Here is an 18,399-nt window from a genome sequence, read left to right on the forward strand (position 1 = left end):
TGAAAATGTATGAATAACCAAAAAGAGAACACAACTAAAATTGTGTTAAGGTCTAATTGTGCAAGTTGACTTTGTAGAAATATGGTGAACTAAGCCCTAGGTTGTCCTCCCAAAATTTTTATAAAATCTCAATCCATAAGGGTTATGATTTTATAGGGAAAAATAAATAAATAAAACAGTGTTGTAGAAAAAAAAAAAAAAAATATATAAGCAACTCATTCACTAAACTAGACCAATTCCTTGATCTTTAGTTTTAGTTGAAAAAATATATAAGTTTCCTATATGAATAGGGATGAAAATTTGAACCCGGCCCGCTGAGGACCCGACCCCCCGACCCCGATTAGAACGGGTTTTTCTCGAAAATTACTTCCCGTAGGGCCGGGGACGGTATTAAAAATTAAATCACCAATTGTTTTCAGGCTGGGGATGGGGATAGGTTCCCCAACCCCGGCGCCAACCCGGCCCTACTCTCAAATAATCCCCGAACATGGCCCGTATATATAATAAATTTATAAATTTCATTTTCAGCCTCTGCCATTCATTTTCAGCCTCTTATTCATTGAATCCCTTATTTCTCTCTCTTTGTCTCTCTCTGTCTCTCTCTTTCTCTCTCTTACTACCACCGTCGTCGCAAACCACCGATCTCTCCACTAACATCGTCGCACACCACTGATCGCCATCATTCGTTGCACAACACTCCTTCTACCGCAGTACCACCGATCGCCCTCCTCATCATTTGCTTCTGTGTTGTGGTTTTTTTGAAAATATCAATGATTTTTTTTGAAAAATCTTGATCAATTTATATATATATATATATGGATTCAAATTTGATTTGTTGTTAGGGTATTATTGTTAGGGTTTTATCTGTTGAAGATATCTAAATTTTTTCTGTTAACGTTTTGATAAATCTGTGATTTTTTTGAACAGATCTATGATTTTTTTGAACAGATATGTGGTTCTCTTTTCTCTCTCCTATCTGCTCTTCATCTTCTTTGCTGATTGTTGTTGCTTTGTACAGGGATTATTCGGGGTCGGGGAAACCCGATCCCCGTTAGGGGGCGGGGGCGGGGGCGGGGGCGCAGGGGCTGGATGGGTTCCCTGCCGGGGATCGGGGGCGGGGACGAGAAATTTTGTAGTTTCGGAGATCGGGGACAGGAAGTGTAGTCCCCGGCCCGCCTCGCCCCGTTGCCATTCCTATATATGAAAAAGATTTCAAATGAAAAAAAAAAAAAAAAAAACATCATGTGTGAATTTTTAATGGTTTCAGCACGTGATCATTTTATAGGGAAATTTTCTGCTGTTTACATGGGGCAATATGATCTCTTGGCACTCATATTGAATGTGTTTAGATTATGAATTTTTGAAATAAAAAGAATAAAGAGTGATCAATAAAATGGGGAAGCTTGGTTATATAAGTTTTCTTATTTCAATTTTTTTTTTTTTACAAGAATATTATGGAAAAAGAGTGGCCATAAGTATGATGTATTCTCCCTTCTATTGAAGAAATTTCTTTAGATTAAGCAAAAATGTGTGGACCTAACCAATACAGAGTGTGCACGATCACAGTATTCATTTAAACTTAGCGTACTTGAGAAAAAGGCTCATTTCCTCCTACCAAAAAGCTAGCATTGGTAGCTATCAAATCATTGTGTGACCTAAAAAAAATGGCAACAATTTTCTCAATTTTTTTTTTTTAAACATTAGGAAAAAAAAAAGTGTTTTATTTTATTTTCAAAATAAGTTTTTGATTTTACATTTCTCCCCAATCACCTCCAGCCACCTCTATTGGCTACTTACCATTGTCGACGACAGCCACCATTTTTAGAACTTGTCCAATATATATATATATATTGTTTTAATATGTTTTCAAAATATTTACATCAAACAATTTTCATTTAGAAAATAAGAAACTAAACTATTTTTTTCTTCAAAAAAAAAAGCTTTAAGTAAGTCTCAATTATGGCAAGAAGATGAGAGAATTGATATATCTATAGAAGAAAAGGATGGCCTCATGTCAGCCTAGATATCTAACATGACAAAAGTACCTTGGATCCTTCTTCAAACTGTCGGTTACACTCACTTTCACATTTAAAAATAAAATATTAAAAGTCATTATTTTTTTCACCACATTTATTATCACTCATATTTTCTCAGATACCAAACAAAGCAAATTAACAAGAAAAAAGGTCATCTCATAGGTGGGAAGTAGAATTCAACAATAACATTCAAAAGACCAAGAAATGTCTACCCAAAAAATAATACTCACAACTTGATATTAAAAATTAAGCTCTAAAATGGAGAAAACTACTAGTGATCAAGCCAGAACTGAACTGAAACAAACAGCAGCTAAACTCCATAGGGTTTCAAAGCGAGAATCAAAGTGAAAGTTGCAAACACTTGATGGGCAATAATCAAACACTTCATGAACATGTTCCAATTGTTTATGATGAGTTTCTCCCTTGAACATAGAATCAAACACATGGTGGGCAGAATTTTAACAATAAAATCAAACACAGATCTAGTAGATAATATATATCAAAACCATCAAAACATTGTTACAAATACATAGATCTATATATATATACAAATACATCTTATAAATTCTGACGATGATGATTTATCATAAATTTTGAACCAAACATGTAAAATTAATTGTTGAAATAGATAAAAATCTGGAAAAAAAAAATAAAAATAAATGGCACAGATGATAATCTCACCGGTAATGAGAGTTTTTCAGTGCTGACAGTGAATTTTTCGGCGAACGAAGGCTGAAATTGGCACACAGAGACGGAGATCTTCTCTCAGCAAAGTTGCTGTGTCTTTGCTGTGTAGAAATGATTTGATTTGGCTTACATTTTTGCTTATATAGTCAGGGTAAAATAGTCTTTTTACTTTATTTCCCAATTCAAGATATATAATCCCGCCCTTACCCCATTATTAATAATCCTACAAATTTGTTGGATTAATTATCCATTGGATTAATAATCCTACAACAAAATGTCAAAACAAACATAGGATAATTGGGCCCATGGATTAATAATCCTAATCCCATGCTCTGGTCCTGTCAATCAAACATGCCCTTTGTGGTATGAGATCTTGGGTTCAACTCCTATAAAGAGGAGTTTAATACCCTTCATAGTGGTGTTTATTTCTTCCCCATTATGAAGATTGTTGGGTTTGGGTTTGGACTTGGGCTTAGTGGGTTTTTTGGTATGCTTTGTTGACTTTCTAATTTGGGAGATTCTATTTACACCCAAAACATCACTAAGTATGCCTAATTTTTCAAAACACCTTATTAAATTATTGGGAGCTTTTTTCATCAATCCTTCTTTAATTATGTATGTTGCAATTAGTCTTATCCTTAATGAAAAGACAATATTGCCCTTATGTTCATATTAGATGCACGCTTTTTTTCCCCCCTTTAAAACACTAACATTACACAAAATCAAAACTTTTCTTCACTGTTCCCAAAATTAAAACTCTACAATTTCATTTTTTTTTCCAAAATTAAAACCCTAATATTGAACTCGTTCTTCTTCGATCAAAACCCTACGATCGGTAAACAGTCTTCATTCCGGCGACAGAGATCGCTAACAACTTCATTCTGACAACAGAGATTGTCGTTCAAGATCAATACACAAATCAATATCAACAATGGTGAGCAAACCTAAGTTGTTTTCTCAAATTTCATGCTATTTTTTGAAATTACATCCAATAGTTCACATCCTTTTATTGAAATCAGTAAATGTGAATATTTACAATCCAATTGTTTGAGGTTTAGGGTTTAGTGACTTAACATTTAGCGTTTGTAATTTACAAATTAGAAATTTCTGGTTTTATGAATGTTATTTTGAGTATGAATCTTATCATTGTGATTGTTTTGAATATTTTTTATGTCACATTGATTATGTTAAGTGAGTTCCATTTAATAATATTTTTTGAGATTAAATACAATAGAAATTTTTTAGATTAATAATATTTTTTGAGATTAAATACAACAGTATTTTTTATGTCACATTCTTTGATTAAAATCAGTAATTATGAATATTTACATTCCTATTGTTCGAGGTTTAATGCTTAGGGATTCGAGATTTAAGGTTTGTAACTTATGAATTAGAAATTTTTGCTTTTATGAATGTTCTGATTGGTGTTTCAAATATGAATCTTCTCATTGTGAATGTTTGGAGTCTGTTTTCCATGTTACACTAATTACGTTGACTCACATTGTTGAGATTCTAATATTGACATTGTTGATTCGAATAATTTCCTAATTATTTTTGTATATGAATCTTCTCATTGTGAGTATTTGGTGTCTGCAAGTATGAATCTTCTCATTGTGAATGGTTGGAGTCTGTCTTCCATGTTACACTAATTATGTTGAGTGAATGGTCACATTATTGAGCATCCATTGTTGACATTGGTGTTCTTCTCATTGTGAGTGCTTGGAGTCTATTTTCATGTCACATTAATTACATTTTTGAGTGCATGGCCACATTGTTGACATTCTAATGTTGACATTGGTGTTTTGAATAACGTCCTGATTGTTCTGAAGTATGAATCTTCTCATTGTGAGTGTTTGCACTTTATTTTGCATATCACATTGATTACGTTGAGTGAATGGTCGCATTTTGATATTCCAATGTTGACATTGGTGTTTCAAATAATGTCTTGATTGTGCTCAAGTATGAATCTTCTCATTGTGAATGTTTAGATTTTATTACCCATGTCACATTGATTACATTGAGTGAATGGTCACATTGTTTAGATTTCAATAGTAACATTGGTGTTTCGAATAATGTCCTAATTGTTTTTTAGTATGAATTTTCTCATTGTGTGCTTGGAGTCAGTTTTTCATGTCGTATTGATTACATTGAGTGAATGCTCACATTGTTGACATTCCAATATTGACGTTGGTATTTCAAAAAATGTCCTGATTGTTCTAAAGTATGAATCTTCTCATTGTGAGTGTTTGCAATATATTTTTCATGTCACATTGATTATGTTGAGTGAATGGTCATGTTGTTGGCATTCCAATGTTGACATTGTTGCTTTGAATAATCTCTTGATTGTTGTCAAGTATGAATCTTTTCATTGTGTGTGCTTACACTTTATTTCCCATCTCACATTGATTACATTAAGTGAATAGTCACATTGTTCAGATTCGAATATCAATGTTGGTATTTCAAATGAGGTCCTGATTGTTTATGAGTATGAATCTTCTCATTGTCAGTGTTTGCACTTTGTTTTGCATGTCACACTGATTATGCTCAGTGAATGGTCACATTGTGGAGATTCTGTGAAATTTTTCGCGATGACCGCTCGAGAAAAGATTAAGGGCATCAAGTAGTTTGTAGGTCAGGCAAGACCGCTCGAGCGAACACATGGTCGCTCGAGCGAAGATGAAGGGATCACAGTATCTCGTTTTGTAGACAAAAGTACTGTATAGCGATCCTGGTTTTCCCTCCATTGATTAGTGTAATCTGGACTTGGTTCCGTAGATGTTGATGGTTGTTTATATCTCATTTCCGTCCTTCAATACTTTGTATTTGAGTTATAGGATGTTTTGGGTAGATTTGTAACAGGTTTGGTGAGTTTTGAAACAGATAGTTGCTGCCCAGATTTTGGTGTCTTCGCTCGAGCCAAGACTTTGTCACTCAAGCGAGCTCCGTGTTTTAGATCCTTCGCTCGAGCCAGGCTTCCTTCGCTTGAACGAGAGTTGAGTTTTTGTATCTGGTAGCTCGAGCGAGCAGTCCTTCGCTCAAGCTTGCGTCTGCATCCAGTACTGGACCTGAAGGATGCAGTTCTTCGCTCGAGCGAGATTTCCTTCGCTCGAGCGAGCGAGGTGTATGCTTTGAGTTTCTTCGCTGGAGTGAGCATTCTGCCACTCGAGCATGCTTCTGAGTTGCAGACCTGAAGCATCGCATTGTTGGCTCGAGCGAGGCTTTCTACGCTTGAGCGAGGTTTCTTTGTGTCTGGTCGCTCGAGCGACCAATCCTTTGCTCGAGCGAGCCTGTGTTATATCAGATCACAGCAGCGGTTTAAAACATCACTTTTTCATCTCCTTTGTTTTAAAAACCCTAGAGCCGACCCTCTCTCTCTCTCTACATACCTTCTCTCTAGAGGATGATCTTGTTCTTAAGTGTTTCTACCCTAGTTCCTTTGTAAACAAAATAGAGAGTGACTTGGGCTTTCTTTTAATCTGAAGATTTGTGAGTTTGGAGCATCTTGGATTTTCATCATCTACTCCATTTGAGCTCTAACTTCGAGGTAGGGATACCCTACTCCTTCTTATGAGCTTTGTCTTTAAATTTTGGCATTTTGACATGTTGGGAGTTGTTGTGTAATTTTGGGAAAAGTTTGGGTCTTTGTGTAATTTACAAAAGATGGGGGTTTTGTATATAATAACCCATATTCATGTATGACATAGATAAATGAGGTTAATGTTGGATTATTGAGGAAAATGGAACCTTTGGGCTAATATGTGAGTTATGGGAAAATGCCCTAATTAGTTTGATAAATTAATTTGTATAATTAATTTTGAGAAGTGAGAAATTGAATTGAGAATATTCAAATTCGAAAGGTATGAAATTGAATGGTGTAGTTGGAATCTATTTATCGCTCACCTAGTTGAAGTGTGGATGGTATATTCTTTTGACGCATTTATTTTCTGTTTAGAAATAACTGCTTTGGGCTATCGGTGGAGGATAGTCTTGATTGTTGTAGACAATGCATGATGATTAGGCAAACTAAAACTAATCAATTGAGTATGCTATCGCGTATGGCAGTTGGTATAATACATCAAAATTTGTGTATTGATTGATTGAACATGTATATGATAACTATTTATATGCATTGTGTTGTGTGGGAGGAGATAGAGGATGTACTCCACGGTTTAGGGGAAGATAGGGGATGAACCTCTAAACCGGAAATTGTTTGGCATTGATACAACACTACAATGTGTATCATTTGTGAAGTATAGGAGTGTTTGGTATATTGATACAGCACTAAAATGTGTATCATTTGTGAAGTATGAAAATGGTTTTATGTGTTATTGATACAGCACCAAAATGTGTATCCAACATGGGTTTCTAAAGTATTTTGTGATGAGTTAGAATCTCATTAAACTATTTGGCTAGGTTCTGAGCCTTGTTTTCACACTTAAAGTTGAACAAGAAATGGTAACTGAAATGTAACATGGACAGGATTATCATGAAACTGTGTTACGATATAAGTTGGAATATAAGTGTGGACCCTCTGTTGAATGCTATTGTTTTAGTCAATTCTTATATTTGGTTTAGTATATTTCTACTGGGCTGTGGCTCACCCAATATGGGGACATCATTTTCAGGTCCAGGTGATACACTACCTCTAAGGACTTAGCTTGGAAGGATTTGGAGTTGAAGACCCTTTTTAGTTATTTTGTTATTTTGTCATTACATGTAAATTCAAGCCAAGGGCTTAATCTGTAGTTGAGTTAGTACTCACTTTTTGTGTCCAAGTGTTGGCTTGGAAAGCTATAAGCCCATAGGGCATTTACTTTCATTATTACATGTAATGTCTTTTAGTAAGAATACTCTGATGAATGGAAGAATGTTTTATTTTCTTATGTTAATGCATGTCAATATTGTATATATTGTGGATTCATTTTGAGGGCGTTACAACTTGGTATCAGAGCGTACCGGGTTTGAATACTTTGGGTACGTGAGAAGTGATTAGTATCACAATGGGTTCGTCTCGTTTGTTAGAGACGTATGTATGATAGTATGTGTTTATTTGATAACATGCTTGTATGACTATATGGGTATGGGATTTAATTTCTAGGATGTTGATTGGATCCTTGGGTTTCTGGGAGTCCTGTTGGAAAAGCACTTGATCAATGCTGTTTCTAACTAGAACTCTAGGAACGCCTCGGGACTGTCATTATCCAGGAATAGAATTCGTAGGTGCCTATGTGATTATGTGCTTATGTGGAGTGAATTACTGTTGCCCAATGCATTAGGACGCGAGTGTTATAGCTTCGGCACATTTGTTAATGTGCTAACGTCTTTGTTACCTTTATTAGGATGTCAGGACGAGGACATGGTAGGCATGGTAGGCGTGGTAGGCAAGAGATGCCTATACCAGATGAGATTCCAGAGCAACAGGAAGGTGTTGGTCCGGCCAATGTGGCCGAACCAGTGGGTCAACAGGCTATGGACGTCTTAACCTGCGAGATAGTTGGAGCAATCAGGGAGTCCGTGGGCATTCTCAGAGCTAAGAATCAAGCCCAAGTCCATGTTGCAGATGTAGGGCCTTCCTTTCTGAAAAGGAAATTCTTCCAGTCTAACCCGGATGAGTTTGTGGGTGATCCAAAAGAGCCACTTAAGGCAAATGAATGGCTCGAACAGACAACGAAGACATTTGAGATGCTTGGCATCGAGGACAGGGTTTTGAAGGTGACCTTGGCATCTTTCCAACTGAAGGGAGACGCGGGTCAGTGGTGGAAGTTTATAAGGGGCTGTATTGGTGGTACATGGGAGGCTTTTGTAGATGCTTTTTAGGAGAGGTTTTTGTCTTCAGCTATCAGGGAGATGCTGAGGGACCAGTTTTGTCAGCTTAAGCAGCTGAGTTCCTCAGTGGCCGAGTTTGAGGCCACTTTTACCAGTTTGTCCAGGTTTGCACCTGAGCTTGTGGCGTCCGAAGAACGCGGTTGTCTGGAATTTGAGAAGAAGTTGAGGCGTGGGCTCAAGATGAGAGTTGGGGGGTCTATGACCCGGGATTATGGGCGCCTTGTGGATGCTGAGACCTATATGGAGATTATGATGCAGGAGGAGGGGGAGGAGGGACAGAGGGGCTCCAAGAGGAGTCAGGACGGCCAGGGGGACGGTAAGAGGCAGAGGGGCTCTCACCCTCAGCAGTCCCAGAATACTTTTGCTAAATCTACCTTTCCAGTGCCGAGTGCAGGTTCTGGGAGAGGCAGTCAAGGAGACATTACCTATTACAAATGTGGCCAGTTAGGCCACAAGTCTCCAGCTTGCCTGCAGAAGGGAGGAGGGCAGAGAGTAGCTTCATCTTCGGCTCAACCTCAGAGCTAGAGTCAGGACAGAGGCCAGCCGCTTTCCTGTTACCAGTGTGGTCGGGCGAGGCACCTGAAGAGGTATTGCCCGTAGTTGAGTGGCACATCTGGTGCATCTAGTTTGAGGCAGACTCAGGGCCATCAGCCAGCTTAATCAGTTCAGGCCACGAGGGCCAATCAGGGGGCTTCATCGTCCCAGTCTGCGTAGCAGTCTTATGCTCCTAGGGGTGAGCAGGTAGATCAGAGACCTTTAGGGTGCGTGTATGCTATTACCGCGCATGATCTTGTATCGGCTACATCTGTTGTAAGAGGTACCTTTTTATTTTGCAACTCGGTTGCTAATGTGTTGATTGATACGGGAGCATCCCATTCCTTCATATCTGCTGCATTTGCATCTGTTTTGGGGTTGGAGTTGGCACAGTTAGCATCTCCTATTTGTGTTATATCAACTGTTGGGGGTGAATTGATTTTGAAACAAGGGTGTCGGGGCTGTGATATAGAGGTCGCCGACCGCCGACTTCCATTTCCTTTTGTAGTTATGCCTATGTCGAGTTTTGATGTTATATTGGGTATGGACTGGCTATCGTCATACCGGGCAGTTATTGATTGCTACTGCCAGAGGGTCACTGTATGTACCTTAAGCGGGTATTGTTTCCATTTCTTGGGGGATCGGGTTGGTAGTGTTTTGCCACCTGTGTATGATCCGCGAGGGCGGAGTGAGCTTAATGGTCTTCTTGCTAGCTTCATGAGTAGTGAGTGTGATGAGACCCAGACTGTATTGCCAAGAGTGGTTTGCGAGTACTCGGACGTCTTTCCCGAGGATCTTGTTAGTTTGCCACCCCATCGAGAGATCGAGTTCTTTATTGATCTAGTGCCCAGCACGGCACCGATTTCTATTGCACCGTACCGTTTTGCCCTAGCCGAGTTGAGTGAGTTGAAGGTTCAACTCCAGGAGTTGCTAGATAAGGGCTTTATTCGCCCTAGTGTTTCGCCGTGGGGAATGCCGGCCCTCTTTGCTAAAAAGAAAGATGGTGCCTTGAGACTTTGTATCGACTATCGAAAACTGAATCGGGCTATGGTTAAGAATAAGTACCTTATGCCTCGTATAGATGATCTGTTCGACCAGTTGAAGGGTTCCTGTTGTTTCTCTAAGCTAGACTTGAGATCGGGTTTCCATCAATTGAGGGTCAGGGAGGAGGATATCCCAAAGACGGCATTCCGTACGCGGTATGGCCATTATGAGTTTTTGGTAATGCCTTTTGGGTTCACCAATGCACCGGCAGTGTTTATGGACTTGATGAACCGGATCTTCCAGAAATTCTTGGATCATTTTGTAGTTGACTTCGTGGACGACATTTTGATTTATTCGCCTTCTGAAGAGGAGCACGAGGAACACTTGAGAGTGGTGCTTGAGTTGCTTAGAGCCCATAAGCTATATGCTAAGTTTGGGAAGTGTGAGTTCTGGCTGGGAGAAGTCAAGTTCTTAGGCCATGTGGTCTCTGGAGAAGGGGTGTCTGTTGATACAACCAAGATAGAGGCAGTGCAAGATTGGGACAGCCTAAGAGTGTTTTCGAGATCCACAATTTTCTGGGATTAGCTGGGTATTACCGCTAGTTTGTGAAGCATTTCTCCAGGCTAGCTTCGCCGATGACTAGATTGACACGGAAAGGGGTCAAGTTTGTGTGGAGTGAGACTTGTGAAAAGTCGTTCCAAGGATTAGAAGTTAGACTTACCATCGCTCTAGTTTTGATTATTCTGGAGAGGGGTTTGGGTTATGCCGTTTATTGTGATGCCTCACGAGAGGGTTTGGGTTGTGTGTTGATGCAAGAGGGAAAAGTGATTGCCTATGGCTCACGTCAGTTGAAAATACACGAGAAGAATTACCCTACACATGACCTAGAGTTAGCAGCCGTGACTTTTGCCTTCAAGATCTGGAGGCATTATCTATATGGTGAGAAATTCGAGGTATTCTCGGATCATAAGAGTCTGAAATATCTGTTTACACAAAAAGACTTGAACTTGAGGCAGAGGAGGTGGATGGAATTTATTGAGGATTACGACTTTGAGTTGCACTATCATCCGGGGAAGGCCAATGTTGTGGCCGATGCCCTTAGCAGGAAATTCGTTAGTGATGTAGCTAGTATAGCCATCCAGGAATGGGAGATGTTGGATGCACTTGGCGAGTTTGATTTGCTTCAGGGTGAATCTGTTGAGGTTGTGGCCTTGTTTTCTATAGTTGCGCAGCCTACACTTGTGAATCGAGTGTTAAAGGCACAAAGAGGTGACCTTGAGGTAGAATCACTCCGAGAGAAGATCTCCAGTGGGAAGGCTAAAAAGGGTTTGAATGTGTATCCCGACCTGAGTGTGAGATACCAAGACCGTCTGTTTGTACCGGAGTCTTGCCGAGAGGACGTACTCCGAGAGTTTCATCATTCACGCCTTGTGATTCATCCGGGAGGCACTAAGATGTATCGTGATTTGGGTCGCCAGTTTTGGTAGAGGGGCATGAAGAGAGATGTGGCAGTTTTTGTGTCTAAGTGCCTTACTTGTCAGCAAGTGAAGGTCGAACATCAGAGGCCAGCGGGTTTGTTACAACCCTTACCTATTGTCGAGTGGAAGTGAGAGCATGTCACTATGGACTTCGTTGTAGGTCTTCCGAGGACTCAGCGGGGTAGTGATGCTATTTTGGTGGTAGTAGACCGGTTGACTAAGTCAGGGCACTTTATCCCTATGCGCGTGAGGGATTCGATAGATCATCTTGCCGACTTGTATATCTAGGACATAGTGAGATTGCACGGGGTCCCAGTGACGATAGTCTCGGATAGAGATCCTCGTTTTACTGCCAGGTTATGGCAAAGTTTGCAGAGTGCCTTGGGCACTAAGTTGACCTTTAGCACGGCTTATCATCCTCAGATTGACGGGCAGTCCAAGCGTACTATTCAGATCCTTGAGGATATGCTTCGAGGTTGTGTTCTCGGCTTTAGTGGCGCGTGGGAGAGGCACTTGCCCTTGGTGGAGTTTTCCTACAACAACAGTTTCCAGTCGAGTATCGGTATGGCACCATTCGAGACCTTGTATGGCCGACCTTGTAGGTCTCCTGTTTGTTGGGCCGAGGTGGGTGATGCACCTTTGTTGGGTCCGGAGTTGGTTCGGGAAACGACGGAGCAGGTTGAACTTATCCGTAGGAGGCTCATTACAGCCCAGAGCCGTCAAAAGAGTTATGCCGACCGTAGGAGGAGGCCTTTGGTATTTGAGGTGGGTGATCATGTCTTCTTGAAAATATCACATAGGCGGGGTTTGATGAGATTTGGTAAGAGTGGGAAGTTGTCCCCTCGGTTTATAGGCCCTTTCGAGATCCTTGAGAGGATTGGCGAGGTTGCCTACCGTTTAGCTTTACCGCCGCAGTTGTCCGGAGTACATGACGTGTTTCATGTTAGCATGCTTCGGAAATACGAGCCGAATTCGTCGCATGTATTGGATTGGACCGATTTAGAGGTAGATGTGGATGCCTCGTACGAGGAGAGACCGGTTCAGGTCTTGGATAGGCGGGATCAAGTCTTGCGGGGCAAGACCATTCCCTTGGTAAAAGTCTTGTGGAAACATCACGGGGTGGAGGAAGCCACTTGGGAATGCGAGTTAGAGGTCCGAGAGAAATACCCAGATCTATTTGTGGATGTTTGAGCACTTGTTGCATATTTTGTTGTATTAATAAACCTTAAGAGCATTATGTATGTCTTAAGTTGTAAAAAAAAACATTGTGTGTGTTTGGTTTATGGAAATATTGTGGAGGTATTAATATATATGCCTTGAGATGGAAATTTATTATAGCATTGTTTATGTTAAATGTGTTATAGAAATGCAAATGTAATATTGGCATTGAAAATGGTTGAAATTGAAAAAGATGCATGTTGATAATGCATGTTAGAACATATATTGTAAGCTGCCTCTTGAATAGAGATGGGATGACCGGTATTGGGTCAGGTTGTGTAATGTTGATTGGTAACACTGTTGAAAATTGAGAAAAAGTTATTTTTGAAAACTTGTACTTAATTTCAGGGACGAAATTCTTTAAGGGGAGGGAGGTTATAGCGATCCTGGTTTTCCCTCCATTGATTAGTGTAATCCGGACTTGGTTCCGTAGATGTTGATGGTTATTTATATCTCGTTTCCGTCCTTCAATACTTTGTATTTGAGTTATAGGATGTTTTGGACAAGTTTGTAACAGGTTTGGTGAGTTTTAAAACAGATAGTTGCTGCCTAGATTTTGGTGTCTTCGCTCGAGCCAGGACTTTGTCACTCGAGCGAGCTCCATGTTTTAGATCCTTCGCTTGAGCCAGGGTTCCTTCGCTCGAGTGAGAGTTGAGTTTTTGTATCTGGTAGCTCGAGCGAGAAGTCCTTCGCTCGAGCTTGCGTCCGCATCCAGTACTGGACCTGAAGGATGCAGTTCTTCGCTCGAGCGAGATTTCCTTCGCTCGAGTGAGCGAGGTGTATGTTTTGAGTTTCTTCGCTGGAGCGAGCATTCTACCGCTCGAGCATGCTTCTGAGTTGCAGACCTGAAGCATCGCATTGTTGGCTCGAGCGAGGCTTTCTACGCTCGAGCGAGGTTTCTTTGTGTCTGGTCGCTCGAGCGACAGATCCTTTGCTCGAGCGAGCCTGTGTTATATCAGATCGCAGCAGCGGTTTAAAACATCACTTTTTCATCTCCTTTGTTTTAAAAACCCTAGAGCCGACCCTCTCTCTCTCTCTCTACATACCTTCTCTCTAGAGGATGATCTTGTTCTTAAGTGTTTCTACCCTAGTTCCTTTGTAAAAAAAATAGAGAGTGACTTGGGCTTTCTTTTAATCTGAAGATTTGTGAGTTTGGAGCATCTTGGATTTTCATCATCTACTCCATTTGAGCTCTAACTTCGAGGTAGGGATACCCTACTCCTTCTTATGAGCTTTGTCTTTAAATTTTGGCATTTTGACATGTTGGGAGTTGTTGTGTAATTTTGGGAAAAGTTTGGGTCTTTGTGTAATTTACAAAAGATGGGGGTTTTGTATATAATAACCCATATTCATGTATGACATAGAAAAATGAGGTTAATGTTGGATTATTGAGGAAAATGGAACCTTTGGGCTGATATGTGGGTTATGGGAAAATGTCCTAATTAGTTTGATTAATTAATTTGTATAATTAATTTTAAGAAATGAGAAATTGAATTGAGAATATTCAAATTCGAAAGGTATGAAATTGAATGGTATAGTTGGAATCTATTTATCGCTCACCTAGTTGAAGTGTGGATAGTATATTCTTTTGACGCATTTGTTTTTTGTTGAGAAATAACTGCTTTGGGCTATCGGTGGAGGATAGTGTTGATTGTTATAGACAATGCATGATGATTAGGCAAACTAAAACTAATCAATTGAGTATGCTATCGAGTATGGCAGTTGGTATAATACATCAAAATTTGTGTATTGATTGATTGGACATGTATATGATAACTATTTATATGCATTGTGTTGTGTGGGAGGAGATAGTGGATGTACTCCACGGTTTAGGGGAAGATAGGGGATGGACCTCTAAACCGGAAATTGTTTGGCATTGATACAGCACTACAATGTGTATCATTTCGAAGTATGGGAGTGTTTGGTATATTGATACAGCACTAAAATGTGTATCATTTGTGAAGTATGAAAATGGTTTTATGTGTTATTGATACAACACCAAAATGTGTATCCAACATCGGTTTCTAAAGTATTTTGTGATGAGTTAGAATCTCATTAAACTATTTGGCCAGGTTCTGAGCCTTGTTTTCACACTTAAAGTTGAACAAGAAATGGTAACTGAAATGTAACATGGACAGGATTATCATGAAACTGTGATACGATATAAGTTGGAATATAAGTGTGGACACTCTGTTGAATGCTATTGTTTTAGTCAATTCTTATATTTGGTTTAGTATATTTCTACTGGGCTGTGGCTCACCCGATATGGGGACATCATTTTCAGGTCCAGGTGATATGTTACCTCCAAGGACTTAGCTTGGAAGGATTTGGAGTTGAAAACCCTTTTTAGTTATTTTATTATTTTGTCATTACATGTAAATTCAAGCCAAGGGCTTAATCTGTAGTTGAGTTAGTACTCACTTTTTGTGTCCAAGTGTTGGCTTGGAAAGCTGTAAGCCCATAGGGCATTTACTTTCATTATTACATGTAATGTCTTTTAGTAAGAATACTCTGATGAATGGAAGAATGTTTTATTTTCTTATGTCAATGCATGCCAATATTGTATATATTATGGGTTCATTTTGAGGGCGTTACATGCTGAGAGGTGTTGTTCACCGCTAGAGCGATGAAACGATTGCTCAAGCGGTCTGCGCGAATTCAAATTTTTTTAAAAGGACCCTTCTAGGTCATTTCTTCATCTTTTCTATTCTATCTTCTTTTCTCTCCCTCTCACTCCGACAAACCCTAAGTTTGTCACCCTAATACTTTTCATTTTGCTATGATCCAAGTCTAAATCTCTTGTAAGAAGAGAAGTATGAGTGAAGATCTTCCCTCCTATCGATTGGATTTCATTTTTACGAAGTATTCCCCTAGAAGCTTGGTTTATTTGCTCCTAGTTTAAGGTAGGGTTACTTTTAACTTAGTATCTCTTTGTTTTGAAGATGATGGTTGTGACTTTATGACTTAATTTGATGATTAAGTTAGATTAAATCATGTATTTCACAAAAGAAGGGAAATTTTACTCAACTTTTATTAGAGTTTTATCTAATTCTCCATATAATATGAGTAATAATATTGTGAATAGAGATATATATTAAAATGGAGAATAAGCTCCAAATTTGTTTAAGACCCTAATCTTGAATTTGAGCAGTGAATGGTATTTGAAAGGGAAATTTCCTTAAATTCTTGGAATTGTGTGAATAATCAAGGTATGGAAAATATAGATATTGTTGTGGTGTTGAAATTGTGACTTGGGGATTGATGCTCTTTGAAGGTTATATTTTTTTTTTCTTTCCTCTCATATAATGACGAATGCTCCTTTACTTGGAAGAAAGTTTAATGAAGTGGTTAATTAAGCATGAATCCAGGCTAAGAGTCGGTTTTGAGCATGTGGTGTTGTGTTGGTACTCGCGCGAGGCGTCAAGGTACCCAATTTCCTAGTCTACGCTTATCACCGGACGAATGTGGGAAAAATGTTTTTGGGTGTCCACTGGTCCTGTCGTATTGTAGTCAGTATAACTGGGAAAACGGATGATTTTAGGTGCCCACGTCCTGCCATATAGTAGTTGGTAAATGTGGGGATTGTATTAAATGTTTTTTTAGTGCCCACATCCTGCCGAATAGTAGTCGGTAAATATGGGGATAGTATTAAAGACTTGTGCTTGTGGTTTGGAATCTTGTAAGGGACTCATGGTGTGTTTCTCCTTCTACATTGAGAACGGTTTTGTGTGAAATAGAAGTGTACTTTAATTTTTTTATATTTATTTATCTATTAAATTACCTAATTGGTTATTTACCAATACTAATTATCTTATGTTGTTCAGTTATAATGGTGCCATGTGAGTGTTCAAAAATTAGATACTTGGTTAAATGTATTCCTACTGGGCATATAGCTCAACCCTATCTGATTTTTTAGGAACTGGAGACACACCACTACAGTGACATGGAGTCGTATTTTCATTTGCAGGAAGCAGGGTTTAAAGAAATTTGATTGTAGAAGCTTAGAGTTTTGTGTCAAGGGTTGTAAAAACTTTTGTATGCTTTAATGGCAAGTTTCTTTTGTATAATCTTCTAACTGATTTGAAAGGAGAAATAGGTATTTTAGAGGATTTCACCCCTTCCATTCATTCCCACTGTATCTTTTGCTCGATCTAGATTAAAAGAAGATAACATTTTGAATTCAAAAAGGTGAGCCTCTAGACAATGTGGAAATGTTTGGAACTGCGCAACTAAAACATTAAAAAATGTTTTAATACTTGGCTATTCGTGATTGTTATCATGGGAGAGTTGCGGTGTGTACGTTAGGTAGTGATTGTTTTACATTTTTTGGGGATAAGAGTGATAGATCCTTACTCTCATTGTACTACCCTAGTGGTCGAGGTGAGTTTAGATCATTCTTGGCAGCCTTTTTAGATAATGGAAGTGTTAAGGTTCAGGATGGGTTTCCGAGGGTCGTTTGCACGTATCCCGATGTCTTTTCCGAATATCTCACCGAATTACCCCCTCATAGGGAGGTCGAATTCTCTATAGATTTGATACCGAGTACAGCGCCTATCTCTTTGTCGCCTTATAGATTCGCTCCAGCTAAATTGGTTGTTCTGAAAGAACAGTTATAGGGGTTTCTAGGTAAGGGTTTTATATGCCCTAGTACCTCACCTTGGGGAGCTTCAGAAGAGAAGCATGAGGGGCATCTCCGTCGTGTTCCACAAATCCTTAGAGAACATCACTTGTATGCAAACTATAAGAAGTGTAAGTTTTGGCTTTTAGAGGTGAAGTTCTTGGGTCATGTAGTCTTCGGAGATAGGGTTATGGTCTTCAAAGATAGAAGCAGTACAAAATTGAGAACAACCCAAAAACGCTTATGAAATTTGTAGTTTCTTAGGTTTAGCCAGTTACTACCGTCGATTTGTAAAGAATTTCTCTTCCATAGCGTCACCATTGACAAGATTGACTAGTAAGGGAGTAAAGTTCATTTGGAGTGAAGCCTGTGAAAAATCCTTTCAAGAACTAAAACTTAGATTTACTACCACTCCTATTCTTATCATTCCAGAATGTGGCTTAGGGTATACTATATATTGTGAAGTGTCAAAGGAAGGGTTAGGATGTGTTTTAATGCAAGAAGGCAAAGTGGTAGCATACGGTTCGCGACAACTAAGGCCTCATAAGAGAAACTACCCAACGCACGATTTAGAGCTTGCCGCCATTGTTTTTGCTTTAAAACTTTGCAGACATTATTTGTACGGTGAGAGATTTGAAGTCTTCTTCAATCACAAGAACCTTAAGTACCTATTCTTTCAGAAAGATTTCAACTTGTGTCAACAAAGATGGATGGAGTTTTTGGAGAACTATGACTTTGAAATACACTATCACCCCTGTAAGGCTAACGTCATAGCAGATGCCTTTAGTAGAAAATCTATGAGCATTATAGCCCGCTTAGCAGTAAGGGAATGGAAGATGATAAGGGACATCAGTGAATTTGATTTACAGCTTCGTGAGTCTTCTAATCAAGCCATTCTATTTGCACTGTTCCACAACCCACCCTTGTTAGGAGAGTGGCAGAAGCATAATTGGGTAATCCAGAGGTGGATGCAATTCAAGAGAAAATTTCCAAAGGGAAAGAAGAGAAGGGCCTGAAT

Source organism: Camellia sinensis, chromosome 5, assembly GCF_055761805.1.
Source record: "Camellia sinensis isolate YWXY chromosome 5, ASM5576180v1, whole genome shotgun sequence".
Lineage (NCBI taxonomy): Eukaryota > Viridiplantae > Streptophyta > Magnoliopsida > Ericales > Theaceae > Camellia > Camellia sinensis.